We start from the raw sequence: 14,524 nt of genomic DNA, 5'->3' as shown, positions 1-14,524 counted from the left end.
TGGAACAACACAGGCATGGAGGGACAGCAGGAATAGATTTCCAGAAACGGAAGCACCACATCATTCTCCAGGCATCCCACTTAATTATCTTAAGTTAGACAGGTTGCCTGGTAAAAGGAAGTGCATGAAAAGGCTGGACTCATAGGAGGAGCTGTGCGATGGCGCAGCCATGCTGAAGATGCTGCATTAAGGAAAATGGTGACAGTAGCTACAAGCTTCTACTCAGGGTAAAGCAGGTCAGAGAGTTTATTTCTTTGCCTGACATCTGCACTAAAAATGATTTGGAAGGTTTCATGAAGATGGTTCACCTGTGCGAACTGGCTATACGGGGCTCAAATATTTGGGGCTGCTTATTCATGTGTATGCAAATTAGGGATGGCTGGGAACCGCATTTCGGTGCCATTTTGAAAAACAAATTCCGAAACTTCATATTTCGTCATATTCCTGATGGAAAGAACTTTAGCAACGTTCCCTTTTAAATCAAGGGTGAGATAAATCAAAGGGACAGATTAATTGATCCAGGGCTGGGGTTTGGAGAATTTATTTCTTAATAGTATGATAGTACTATAGTAGTACTATTGTATGATAGTACTATATACAGATGGTATCCCTGTTTTTGCAGCAGGGATATTCAATAATTTCCTATTAATTTCTTTTAAACTAGTATTTCCCTCATTCGCAACACAAAACACAAGCAATTTTTATTGAAAAACACTCATATGTTCTCAAGCTTGTGCTTGTATTTGTAAAATGGATACTTTAGAATAATGATCCCTTAATTTTGTCATGCTTTAGTCTATAATGCAATGTAGCAGTAATATATATGAATCTGGGAGTGCACATTTGGATGTACGCTTCCAAAAAATTGTATACCAAAATTTGCATTTGAATTCTTCCCATCAAATGCAAATAAAAATAGATCATAACCAGAAATGGGAGTGGAGCGGTCCAAGTTTGCCAGAGTCACCCGTCTCTAGTTTTTAAAAGTGAGTGTTGAGTGAGGAGTCTTCTGTCAGTGCTACATGGCAGCCTGGAGTGACATGATCCTTTCCATGCAAGAAATAATTACCTGTTGCATTTGGTTGGTCATTTATTTTGTTTTTGATAAGAATGTACCAAAATCCACAATGTTTGTCATATTTGAGTCACACAGGACAAGAGGTGTAAAAAATTAAAATGCAAGATAGCAAAATCAGCAGATGATGATGATGTCATCTCACCACCTTTAATCCTCTTATGAGGACCCCAAGATAGCTTACATAGCTCCATATTATCCTCATAACAACCCCGTGAGGGAGGTTGGGATGAGAGTGAGTGACTGGCTCAAAACCCAGTGAGCTTCAGGGACAACTGGCTATCTTGGGTCCCAGTCAAACACTCTAACAAGATGTTTGAATGTTTTCTGAAGAACCTCAGTTTTCTCTATAAAGCAAAATATGTATTTCTAGTCATAATTAAAATTAAAATCATGGGTGTTAATTCTATTCATGCACTTGCACCTTTTAAAAGTAGATGAAAAATAGCCCTCAGGACTAGGACTTTGGTTAAGAAAACACTCACTTGTTGCTAGTTGGACAAAATGAGCCTATAATGGCATGTTTTGCCCTCTTTTCTGAGACCATTTCCCTCTTGACCAGCAAAGAGTAATACGGAATTCGCTGTGGATGGTGATTCCATCCAGGTCACTGCGGATGCTATGCTGCACCTTTCAGAAAGTTCCAAGCACAAGATCTGCCCATGGAAAAGCCCTCCTTGTGCATACAGGGCCACACTTTTAAACCCTTCTAGACCCTGGCTGGAAAACTGACTGCTCATAGTTTGTGTGATATGGAAGGTCCAGGAGTCTTCAGATGTTTACTCATTTTAGACATACAGCACAGGAGTGTGTTCTTGTGTGTGCGGCAAGATGGGACAATGAGATCATGGTGGCATGGTTTGCCCCAGCTATTCATGGTCATTGCGAAGGTTTAGATAGGTGATACACCTTTTCTGGATCCCCAGTGTTATTTTATGTACTTATTTCTATTTTAAAATTATTTTCAGGCCGCCTTAAAGGATCTAGCTCTGTTAAGGCACTGCACAAAATTAAAACCACGCATAGTACATATGTACAACCATATGTATCCTCTAAAAACATCTATGAGACTCAGATTACCACCAAAAAGCAATAAAATGTGTGATTATGGATGAAACTTTGTGGAGGTCTTGCAAAGGGAGCCCCGTGGAAGTGCATCTCCAGTGTTCTGCACAGAGGAGAGATGCAAAACTTTGCAATGCATGAGGCTAGGCCAGGAGCAGAGACTTCCACTATGACCCATGGTATGAGTGGGTCACAGACAGACACACTGAACGTACTTTTGCCAGTTAGGAAACTAGAGGAGGTCTATCATCTCTCTTTTTCTGATGAATCCTAAATGCAAACTCAGGAAATATCTGTAGTGCTTGGTCTGGAAGATCTTTCCCAAAAGTTGCATTCTTGGTTCTGCACGATTGAGAGTCTGTTGCTAGACAGATGATATGCAGAGCCTGGGAGGAGTAGGAAGCAGTTCATATTTCCATAGCATGGATCAAACTAATATTCAGAATTAATTACAATTGCCAGGCAAGCTTCCATGGAAGAAAATAGATGCTTGCTGATAGATTTGCCTTGTGTTAACAATATCATGATACGAAATGAACCGCTCATAGACAAACCAAACCAAAATGACAGCTACAACAAATTTCCAAAGCAGTTTAAAAATGAGTAAAGTTCAAAGTAGAACATTCTATCTATTTACTAATTTTGTGGAATCCATATGAGGCATTAACTTAAATGTTGTCCTTCAGAGAAGGATCTGCCTTGATATCCCAGAACTCCTAATGCTGGGACAAAAGAGCCCATGAATTTGCGTGCACTCATACACTTAAAATTATCTTGCCAATAATATTTATAATGGTTATATATTGTATCTCCTAATTCCCTCAGTTTTGTGTAGCTGTTCGACTATTTCTCTCTTTGCCCCCCTTTTTTACACAAAATGCAAATTTGTTTTTGTGAAAATGCACCATATGGTTTCTGATTTATTAACATGCATCGATTTCAAAGTGTTTTCTTATCTGTTCTATGGACACCGTGACCCAGAGCACACCCTTCAAAGGCTAGACAAGGACAGCAGCCAATTAATTTTAAAGAATGCAAGAAAAAATTATGTGACAGCAATACTGGAAAAGCAGAGAGCTAACCTCTAACTAATAAGTACCGAAATGTTTGTGTAGGCATTATGGTCCAATAAAAAAGAGCACTAATCTCCAGCATTTATTCTTATGGTATCAGTGGAGTCAAGATAAAGACACTGGTATAAGTATCAGATCTACAATTCAGTTGCATCAACAGTAAGATCAATGCTAAATAAGCATGAAAAATTCTGGCATTTAAAATGTCTGAATTAAGCCTAGCTTTCAAAATGCAATAATTGCTGCTCAAGGCACATTTTAAAGTGTAGAGTGATTCTCTCTTTTGCTGTCCCATTTTAATCCCAATTTTCTCAGTTTAGAGATATCCTTTTGGGTCTCTTTCTGTCCCTAAATAATTTTGTGATCATCTTTGGCTTGACCGCATTCCCGCTCTTCCCTAATCCCAGATCATTTATGGACACATTAAAAAGTCCATGTGCTCTTCAGTCCCTCTACCAAACAACTTTCCATTAGGTGTCTTTGTCATCGTCTAAGAGCTGCCATGGCCTAGTGGTTATAAGCGCTGCCCTGGGACCCAGGGTTCTCCATCAAGGTTCCAGTCTCCATGAAGGCCACACTCTGCCTGTCAGTTAAATCTACCTCAAGGGTTATTGTTGTAAGGACAGAATGGAGATGAGGAGAAACTTGTAAGCCAGCTTACTTTCCTTGCTAAAGGAAAAAAGGTGGAATATAAATGCAATCTAAGAATAAAATAATAATCAAATGCAGAATAAGAGCAGGAGTGAAGAAAGCTATCATTATTGGGTTATAGGCCATGCTGGTTTTGTGCTGGTGGGAAACATTGCTTTTTTGCAAGTCTGTACACCCAGTTGTCACAATTTCCCCATCCACTGCAGCCTCCTGTGCTGAAAACGTCCACCCCATCTGAAAAGCTTGTACAAAAGTGCTTTCCATTAGCACAAAACCACAACTGGATGCAACCTATGTGTGTTTGCTATACTATTTACACAAATATAAATACCTGCAGTCTGTCTGGTTTTGTTTTCCAAACTAAAGAAATCCAACTGCTTTAGCTGTCTTACAAAGAAATTATGTGATCTGATCCCATAGATTCATGAAAGAATCCCAGTAAATTCAATGGAATTTACTCCCAAATATGTGTACATTGAATTGCAGCTTCATAGTCCATGTCACTGCAGATTAAAGTCACAGTGATTCAGTGGTGTATATAAAATCATAGCTTCAGTGGCCTTATTTGGTATCTCCTTAATATACTTCTAGGGATGACATCAGCTCTGCTCAGAACTGCCCACAAGCTTTTCAATGTGTCTGCTGAACCATTTTTCTCTAGATTTATAAGCTGCTTTTCAACAGTGTGGCTGCCAAATTGATGATCAAGCATATTAAACATGTTGTGGCTCAGCTTTAAGTCCTTCAGCTAATGAGCAGAGCATACTGCTGCTCCCATACGGTGGAATCAGGCTGCAAGTGGAAGCCCCCAATGCATTTTCATCATGAGAGGCTGCTATGAGCAGTGGTGACTGAAAAGCCCCCGTACAGGTATACCACTGTGCGCAGTGCCAGCAAAGTAACTCATGCACTGAGAATCTGAAACTATTTTCGCCTAAGAGAGTGGAAAGCAATTACAGCCAGTATTGGGCAGACCCAGTTCATTAGCAGTCTAGCTTAGCCATCTTCAGCTTGGTGACTTCCAAATATTTTCAGCTGCACCTTCCAGGATTCCTGACCGTTCACTATGCTGGCTTGGGCATATGAGTGTTGCAATTTGAAACTTCCGGACAGCATTGGTTGAGGAAAGCTGGAATAGATGTCCTGGAATAGGCTCACTGATGTTTCTGACCATTTTCAAAGGAACTTTATAATTCATTGGAATAATTCAAACAGGACGTTATTGGAGTGCGAATAGCCATAGCAATATTATCCCTGCCCAGGCAGAGTTGTGTATGGGCTTAAAGTGGTCAAAGATGGTTCAAGCCAGTCCAAGCTGGGAAATCTTTCAGGGGAATGTGTCTCCAGCTGTGATGAGTCGATCTACCAGTTCTTGCATGTGTGGTCCATGGCCATAAGCTCTTTCTTCACTTGGACTGATTTTCTATTTATTTATGATCACCCAACCCATGCTTGACTACAAATAGAGACACAAGAATCCAGTGGTTACTCCTGTCTGTGAACACTGGAAGTTGCAAAGAGGTACCTTGTAGAACAAAATCATCAAAAGAACATACACATACGAGTTAAGCATGATTGTGTTTCATCTGGAGAGCAAAATGCAGCATGAGCGCCCCTCCCCCGCCACATAGGAAGAGCTGCCAATTTTGTCTCTTCCAAAAACGAAGGGCAGGAAATCAAGTACATCGCTCTGCCTTGTGCCAAGCAACCATCTATGAAAATGTCACCTTTATGCAAGTGGAACACAAAGTGAGTGGATTTTACCCTTTAAATGTGGAGAGAAAAAATTCCATTGAAAATAAACAAAATGTTTTTTCCCTGCTAATTAAAACATGATTCAATAAATATTTTCAAAGTTTTAAAAAAATAATGTTCCACTCAAGCTGAGCTCCAGGCTTCTGGGTTACAGCCAAGATAGATTCTTTCTAGCTTAGTTACAAACAACTGATGAGAGGGGTAAAAAAACAGAAATACAAATACAACCTCAACAATAATTCAAACAGAATGGCAGAGTTTTGTTTCTCCTCACCATATTTTTTCAACGAAGCACCACGATAGGTAAAGGACTGGTCTCCCTGTTGAATTAAACTAGCAAGGTGGTTCATTAGGCCCAATAAATACCATCTCCGTACCATTGGGTTCCAGCCAATGTTGTATGAGTAAACTTCTGTTTGTGCAAGGGAACATTCCCTTACTTTCCTCCCCTCTGCTGCAGTCCCAGCCAATATGCTTCAAAGCCTCTAGAGCAGCTTGGAGAGCACTGGTGGAAACTAGAGTTGCATTTCAGCCATTTTTGCACAAGGAGAGGGAAGGTTCCTTGCAGCATGTTTCCCGCAAAGCAAATTATTTTTACTTATTTATTAATTAAAAGTTTTTATATGCCGTCCCTTTTGCAACATAGAATGGAGGAAGGGATGAGTCTGGGGATGCTTCTTCTTGATTTTTAATCTGTGGATTGAAGGTTTCTGCTTGACTCCCTCACCCCACTGCAGCCTCACCCTCCCACTGGCACAGTTCGGCTGGTTCAGAAGTGCCCCCCACCCAAGAAAACCCTCTTTGAAGAGACAGTTTAAAGGTTCAGGAAGGAAGAGTGGAGGGAAAGCTAAGATTTCACATTGTGCATCCTTCGGATTCAACGGTTCACCATCTACTTCCTGTAGGGGGATAACAACACTGAACTGCCTTAATTTTGTAAGAATTGTTGAACACATTCTCAGGAAGTACTTTGGAAGCTTGAATTTGTTACATAAATGTTAGGGATAATGATAACGGCGACAAAAGTATGAAGAATCCTGCGGAATGAGATCTAAGATATGGTTCATCCAGCATCCTGTAGGCAATAGTTCCTTCTCACCCTTGTTTGCCCATAACTAGAATTCACAAGTCTACCACCACTCCTACCTAGAGATTGATGTAGGCGGCACAACTAGAGATGAATGGATGGCCAGTCTCAGTCCTGATAGGAATAGCAGTTTCTCTGAGTCAACTTCCTTCTGTCCATTTCCATAGATTCCTGTAAGAAGATGTGTGCTTTTTTGTGTGCCTTTCCCCAATTACGCATTCACATCTGCTTTTTTTGCACACATGTTTAAATGTGTAGATTTTTCCAAGTACTTTTCACTATTGAAATGCAAGTTTGTGTGCTCTTCACAGAAATATATCTGTGTTGTGTGCACAATTATACAGACTGATGTGCCATTTTCAAAACACACAAAACAAACCACTTGATGAAACAAATTTTTCATGCAGTCCTAACACAACTAGTAGCTATTGATAGCCCACTGCTCCATGAATTTGACTATTGTTGTCATTGTTATATCACTACCCTTTGAAATACGTTGACAAAGCAGTGTGTATGAAAAACAATAAGCCCATTAAGATATTTGTGACACACTGTTGATGTTTTGCCAGTCAGAATCATGATTTTTTCTCTTTAAAATGATTAACTTGCCATTCCAAAATCACTTTGATCAGTTTCCTACATTCTTGCTCTTGTCAACAATACTGAGATGCATACACCCTTAATCTGAATTATCCATGTTGTGATTTTAACCATGCCATATTGTCACATTAATAAGTGTTACAAACTTCCATCATGTTAGCAGGAAGGAAGTATGCGGAAAGGATCATTGGTTTGCAAGTTGAAAAATATCTGCATTAGAAAAATTAGAATGTTACTTGGGGGAACAGCAATCATCTCATTTTCAGCATAGGCAAATTATTGCTAAAACATCCATTTATTATTTCTTCATCTTGCACCCTTCTATGAAATATTTGCAAAAAAGTTTAATTTGTTAATTTAAATGTATGCCTTGATTTACCCCAGTCTTTATCAGTCTCTTACAGAGAAATCCTATGGCCCTTGGCAGAGTCTAGGGGGCCATAGGATTCTTCCTGTTCCCAAGGTCTGAGGGTGGAAACAGATCCCTGACCTTAGAGCTGGAGATCTGTACTCCAATCCCCCCTTCCTCTCTTGCGGCCTGCACAGAAAAGACCATGCCAGCCAGCTGCTTCTCTGAAGTTGCAAAAGTGATCGCCCAGAAGAGTAAAGAGGATGTTCCAGGGGCTTAGGGGAGGCAAGCAGACCCCCATGTTGGGAGCTATCCTGGGGGTGCTCCAGCTTCCCTCCCTCCCCATGAAGTTCTGCAGCTGATGGCCAGAACTGGCTCCCTAGCAGACAAGTGGAGCAGGAGGTACACGGAAATGATGGCCACCTCCTCTGCTCCCTACACTCTATGTTTGGGAGCTTACACACAGTTCCTGCAGAAGCTCTTTCTGTCCAAACATGCATAGGATAGCATCCTAAATGGCCTCACATTTTTGCTCTAAAACTAAAAGTTTTAACTGTCACCATGAATCAGAAGTGCAATGGCTCAGGTCTATGGGCAAAATTCAGGCATCTGGGTATCTAAATGTGACTCTCTGAAGTTATTCTGAAGGCCACACATCCTTTTTCCCAACTGCTGGCTGTTTGGGCATTTCGGCTCTTGTGCATTTTCCTCCATTCAGAAAGAATGAAATGCCTCTCTTAAGGCTTGGTTACTAGAGTCAGAGCTTAAGGCTAAAATACGCTGGCCAGAGGGATGGGCAGCATGCCCCTTTTGCTTTCTGCCCTCCCCACCAATGGATTGAAGCCCCTGAGGGGTTCTATGCATGGCATCTGGCTGCAGGACCAAAAGAAGTGCTGTGCCTTTGAATTAAAAGAAGCACAACTTTGAACAGGAATATTTGCAAGTGCCATTTGCAGTGCTCATAGATGTCACGGTTCCTGGTATTGTCTTGTACAGCTGTGATGTATTTTGTCTTGGGATCTTTGAAAATATCTGCTCATCAAGCCATAAGGCAACTTGTAGAAGAAATATGGTTCTAAGTTCAACACAGATAACAGAAAGCCTTCAAGTTAAATATTGGAAAAGGAAAGAATGATACAATGTACATTGTTTTGCAAATTGGTTCCTGCCATTTCAACAATTATGCATTTGTTTCTTGGGACACACTTTCCTGAGATGAATGAATATGAACGTGCTAAGTGCTGACAATTGGAATTCTCACCTCTCTTAGCACTCAAGTGCTAAATATTTCGAAAACTCTTGCTAAAATGTTACATGTTGATCTTTATTTACTATAAAATTGACATTGATTTGGAGATCTGAGGGAGATGGAATAAGGTTATGGAAGCTTTCACAAGAGATTAGGATGTATGAGAAAATTGTTTCAGTTCATTTTAAAGTAAAATTTACCATGCTTGCACCTCCTGGAACTGAACACATACCTGAACAGAAACTGTGGCTAAATCTGTACATTTCTGAGGTTGTGGTACAATTTATAAACAAAGGAAATACTGTTAAAATGCATGCAAAGTGCATACATTTAAAAATTCACAAAAACACTTCAGTCAGAAAATCATGCACATTTTAGAATTGCACAAAAATATGCACAGCTTTGGTGAAAAGGAAAAATCAATGCTCACAATCTGATATGGGCACAAATTGCAATGAACTTGGAGATGGAATGCAGAGAATCCCAGGGAGTGGGTATGACTCACTGGCAGATCATGATGAGAGGTGCAAATAATGAATTCCTGCCCACTAACTCATTTTTGCAAAATCCATGAATATGCTGCTGTGAGCTGGCAGAGGCCTTGGATTCCAACTACTGCCAGTTGGATTAATTTCCAGGGAAGTATATATAGGATTCTACTTCAATATTGAATTATTGTGCTTCCTCAAGGAAATCTAATGAAGATGGATGAAAGAAATAATTCCACCTCTATCTCTGATGACGTTTCCTTCCACACCCTCTACCAGCTCCATTTTTGCAGAGTTTGGTGGAGGCCTTGTGTGAAACCACTTCCAGAATAGCCTGATTCGCCCATCTAGTCTAGTTCTGTTGGCACTGACAGGCAGCAGTTCCCCAAAGCTTCAGGCGGAAATTTTCTCAGCCCTACCTGGGAATGCTGGGATTGAGCTTGGGACCGTTGGCATTCCAAAGCATGGTCTTGTCCACTCATCTATGATCCTTCCCATCTTACCTCACGTACCATCTTAGGAAACCCCCGTGCATGGAAAGGGCAGGCTGTGCGCTATGCAGCTCCTTTGCTTTGGCAAAGTGGCATTTGTGTATCTGCACAGGGGACAAGGATGCATGTTCTCACCCAGAGAGGAAGTGCCTGGAGCCCACAAATCTCCCCCAGAGGCAAAGCAGGGTGGTGGTCCACCAGTTAGAACACGATTGGAGTTCTTCCATGAGGCTTTGGCTTAGCCTGGGAATGATGTCCTGAGGGATGCTCCCTTGGGAAAATCTGTTGAGTGACCCGTGTGGCAGCAAGCAGAGACCAAAGCTTGCATGGGAACCACCTATCTTTCTGACAATCTAGTCTCTCTCTTTCTCTCTCTCCACCCCACCCCCACTCAAAGGCCTTTTGGGAGAGGGACAAATCACCCACACAAGATTCTGAAATGATCCTTTCAAAAAACATATCACTACAACTGCGACTATGGTGACTGTTCCATTTACATCCTGCATTTTTAACCTCTTGGAAGGAACCCCAGGTGGCTTGCATAACATTCCTAACAACCCTGTGGTGTAGGTTAGGGTGAGAATCAGTGACTGGCTCAGAGTCACCCAGTGAGGTTCATAGCAAGTGGAAGCAGATCCTGGATCACAGTGGCTTTCTTACACCTGCTTTTGAAATTAGGCTGAGGAACACACATAGACTTAGGGCTACCGGGTATTATTTCCTGTCTTGAGTAAAAAGGCATTACTGTTATTAATATTAACAAAAACAGCAGCACATACATAAATGCATATATTAAGAAAGTTACACGCAAGGATCCATATATTACTGAAAATGGCATGAAAATTGCTTGAACATGTGTTTATTGTGAAGCATTTCATTAAAAAAATCCATGCATTTGAGAAATGTGCACAAAAATGCATCCATATTCTCATGTAATTAAAAAAAACATCAGCCTCACAGTTTGATCTAAACTTAAGACTGGAAAAATGGGGAAATCCTGGAATCCAAACTGGAATTCATTCGTACCTAGTGTGAGTGCACCCCAACCAAAGGAAAGCTTGAAATATGTATAAATGCATCCGTACACATTCATGCCCATGAGCTTTGATTCACCCTTTCTTCCACCCTTCTCTATTTTCACACCACCCCTCCACTGAAATTTAGTTTCCATACTTAGTAAATATTTAGACAGTGAAGGGAAAAATCAACCCAGGAGTTATCCTTTTATTTGTGTCTGCTCAAGCTCCTTTGAAAAAGATTATTGATAGTGAATCATAAAAACAAGAACAAGAACAAGAATAGACAAACATATATAATCCAGGATGCTGCATGCCATTTTCCTTTAAAGAAACTTTACAACCCAGGTGGCCTCTTGCAGTGGTGTGGTCTCTCCCACATTAGTGAAATGGTGCAGTTGGTATTTCTAACAGCATGAAAATATTTATGCTTGAACAGGTGTGATGTGGGCGGAAGTGACATCATCATGGAAATGCCAGGAATTCAAAAGGCTGTTGAGGCATCTCTTGTGATAGCACCCATATGCGTGGAGCAGTGTGCTTGCAAAGTTTTGGAGGAAGGGTCACTCTGAGTGCATCTTCGGCGGATACAGAGCCCCACCAGGAAAACTAATAGAGAAAAGCGCCTTTAATGAAGGCATGGATTCTGCTTGTCCCTGTTATGACACTCTGCGTGAAAGAAGAGCAGGCGGCAGCCATTTCAGTGGGCCACGCCTCCGGCAGCAAGGGCGAGAACACACAATCTTGTGCCAGTGATAATTTAAAATTTAGAGCAGAGGAAAAAGGGCTGCTTGGAATTATTTTTATTATCTTAAAAATGGAATAAACCAAGCATCTAACAATTGTGTTATGTTTACTATGAATTGAATTGGAAGAGAAACCATTTGCATCTTTAGAGGTGCCCCGGGTAGGGTGGCCGTGTGTCCTACTGCACAGAAGACAATCCCTTATTGTCCTTCAGAGATGACCGTTCTCCTGATGGAAGCAGTGCCCAGTCCAAAGTCTGGTTGAAGAGGGTGTAGTTGTGCTTTTGAAAGAATGCAATGCATCATACATGGGTCATTTATTGGTTTTCTGTTTAAATCGTAGCAATTATTTTAAGATGGGTACCTATATGCCACTATGTTTGTCCTACGTTTGGGAAAGGTATATTTGAACATGCTGTCCGAGTCTCTAAAGTTGGTGTGCCCTTGTGGTAGTAGGGTTAGGAAAAGGAGACATTCCATAATATGAGCTGCCTAGAGGTGCTGTGGCACGATAGGCGGCATACAAATCTTTTAAATAAATGAATACTATTGTATACAAGTTTGCGAGAAGCTTGGAATTGTGATCTCTGATTAAAAAGGAAAACTTCTGGGCCTTCTCCCTTCCCCATGAATGGATCGTTTTATCTCTGAAGAATTGTCTTCCAAAAAATGCCATTGTCAAACGTAGATGCACCTCAAAAGTAGATTTCTGTTGCTGCTCTTAAAAGGAAGAGAACATTAAATATTTTATTATCAGGTATGGGGAATAACCATAAAACTGGATGGCTTGTCAAACACACAGCAGCCCCCTGTCAGTGGGTTTTTGCATGACATGACAAGCAACGGCATGGCCCCATTGTGGCTTGGATGTTCCAAACGGTGGCTGTTGCTGTGACAAGACACCCTCTGGGAAAACTCTCCATGGGTGTAAACCAGGTCCCTGACAGACCAGCCCTTTGGGCTTCTTCAGTCATACCATCACAGCTGTCTGGAGCAGGAAAATGAGTCTGCCCCCACTCTTGTGGGAGTCCCTGTCTATTCATTGGGATAAGGCCTGAAGAGGAGACTCAACTGTTCACACAGAGTCCTTAGTCCTTCTGTGACACGGAACCCTGTGTGTCCACATTGTACATGGTGTCAGTAGTATCCTGGTCCAAATGAACATTCGCTTCAACCTGTGTCTACCCATGATGATCCAGATCAGACTCCTTCTGCTTATTCAAGAGTATTTTTTTAAAAAGCCATTATTTAAGGAGATCTTTAGGAGTTCTGTAGAAGATGTATGCAGATCTCAGTGGAACAGGCATGGAGATCAAAGGATGATGCACCAGACACTCTCAAGTTCCGAAGCCAGATGAGCACAAGCTCTGGTTAGACTTCAAATTCCATGCCTATTCAATGCATGAAAGGGAATGGGATCATGCCCATTGTCCCTGCCCTGTACTCATTGAGTGGCACTGTGTGTACAGAGCTATACAGGTTTACTTATATGGGCTCCCTCCATGAAGCTGGAAAATCTGAAGAACCAAGATGTATATGCGCAATCCACTGAGATAATCAAGGACAGGGTGTGGAGGGTGTGAACAGCAGGTGCGCTTCTCTGTACATGGGTTCTATGAGCAAGACTTAAAAGGGACAGAATGCCAGGGAACAGGCAGGAAAGCTGGGAAAAGCAGGTAAGTAAGCACCCAGAAAATCATAAAGACAGGAATAGTCAACAAGACAAGTACAACTTAGGACTCATTTGGCCGGGCCAATTCACAGGGATTTAATGAATGGGTGGATCCGTACTGGAGTTTGGCTGGTGCTGAGAATATTTTCCAACCGCAGTTTTCTGTTGTCTGCTACAAAAGCACAGATAAAGAGATGCCAGCATCCAGTCCAACCTTCTTTGAACTGCCACCCTCCAGATGTTTGGACTTCAGCTCCAACCAGCCTCATTTAGGATGCTTACAGATCAGGAATTCTGGGAAGTGTAGTTCAAAAATTCTGAAAGGTACTAGGCTGGGGAAAACTGATTTAGTCTTTATAACAGCAGGCAAAGTGTTACCATGGCCATTAATTGAGGGTAGTTATTTTAAATCAGCAACCATTATTCAGTTTTGTATGTTTTGGTGAGGGGTGTCCTGCAGACCTAAGATGTTGCATCACCATGAAAGATTGCTCCTAATTATGTGGGAAAATCTTTCATGCCACATCTTCATTCCACTACATGCATCATCTGTTGCCATCATAAGATTTCTTCCCCAGGTATCAGATTATACTCATTTCCACATCAGTCTCGGGTGCCCCCACCCAGAGGTCTGGTAAATGATGCGTATAAGGAAAAAAAAGTACCTGTGGCGGGATGTAGAAATAACAATTGCTGTTATGAAGAAAGGTTATGTTTATAAAAGCTGTTGTTCCTGGTAAGTGGCAAAGTGCATTTCACAGCGGATCAGTAGCTGCTTCAACTTTAGGGTGTGCTTCCCTCCCTCCACCAGATTTCTGCCGCTGGAAAGTAACAAGCACTGGGGAGAGTGTCATGGCATCGGTGGGGGCTTTTTTCCTTTTTAAAGGATGGATGACTTAGTGACCTTAAAAGAAAGAGAGAAGGAAAGGAAAAGAAAAGAATAGAAAGTTGTCCACTTAGGATCAAACAGTGTATAGTTCCCAGTTTGAAAGTCCTTTACAATCAGAGGTCTCATCAAGGCCATCATTTTCTAAAAGCATTACACATCCTTCCTGCCTGTGAATAAAAAGCTGGGGCAACAAGCAGGGAGTAAAGCTCCTCTCATCCCTTGGCTTCCTCCTTAGTATAGCCTAAATCAACCCTTAGCATTTATATGCAGAGAGCACTTACAATACGGCTGTGATCACACAGTATTGTCCAAGGAGGT

Source organism: Varanus komodoensis, unplaced genomic scaffold (assembly GCF_004798865.1).
Source record: "Varanus komodoensis strain SLA01 unplaced genomic scaffold, ASM479886v1 scaffold3, whole genome shotgun sequence".
Classification (NCBI taxonomy): Eukaryota; Metazoa; Chordata; class Lepidosauria; order Squamata; family Varanidae; genus Varanus; species Varanus komodoensis.
Note: the sequence above shows the minus strand (reverse complement) of the source record.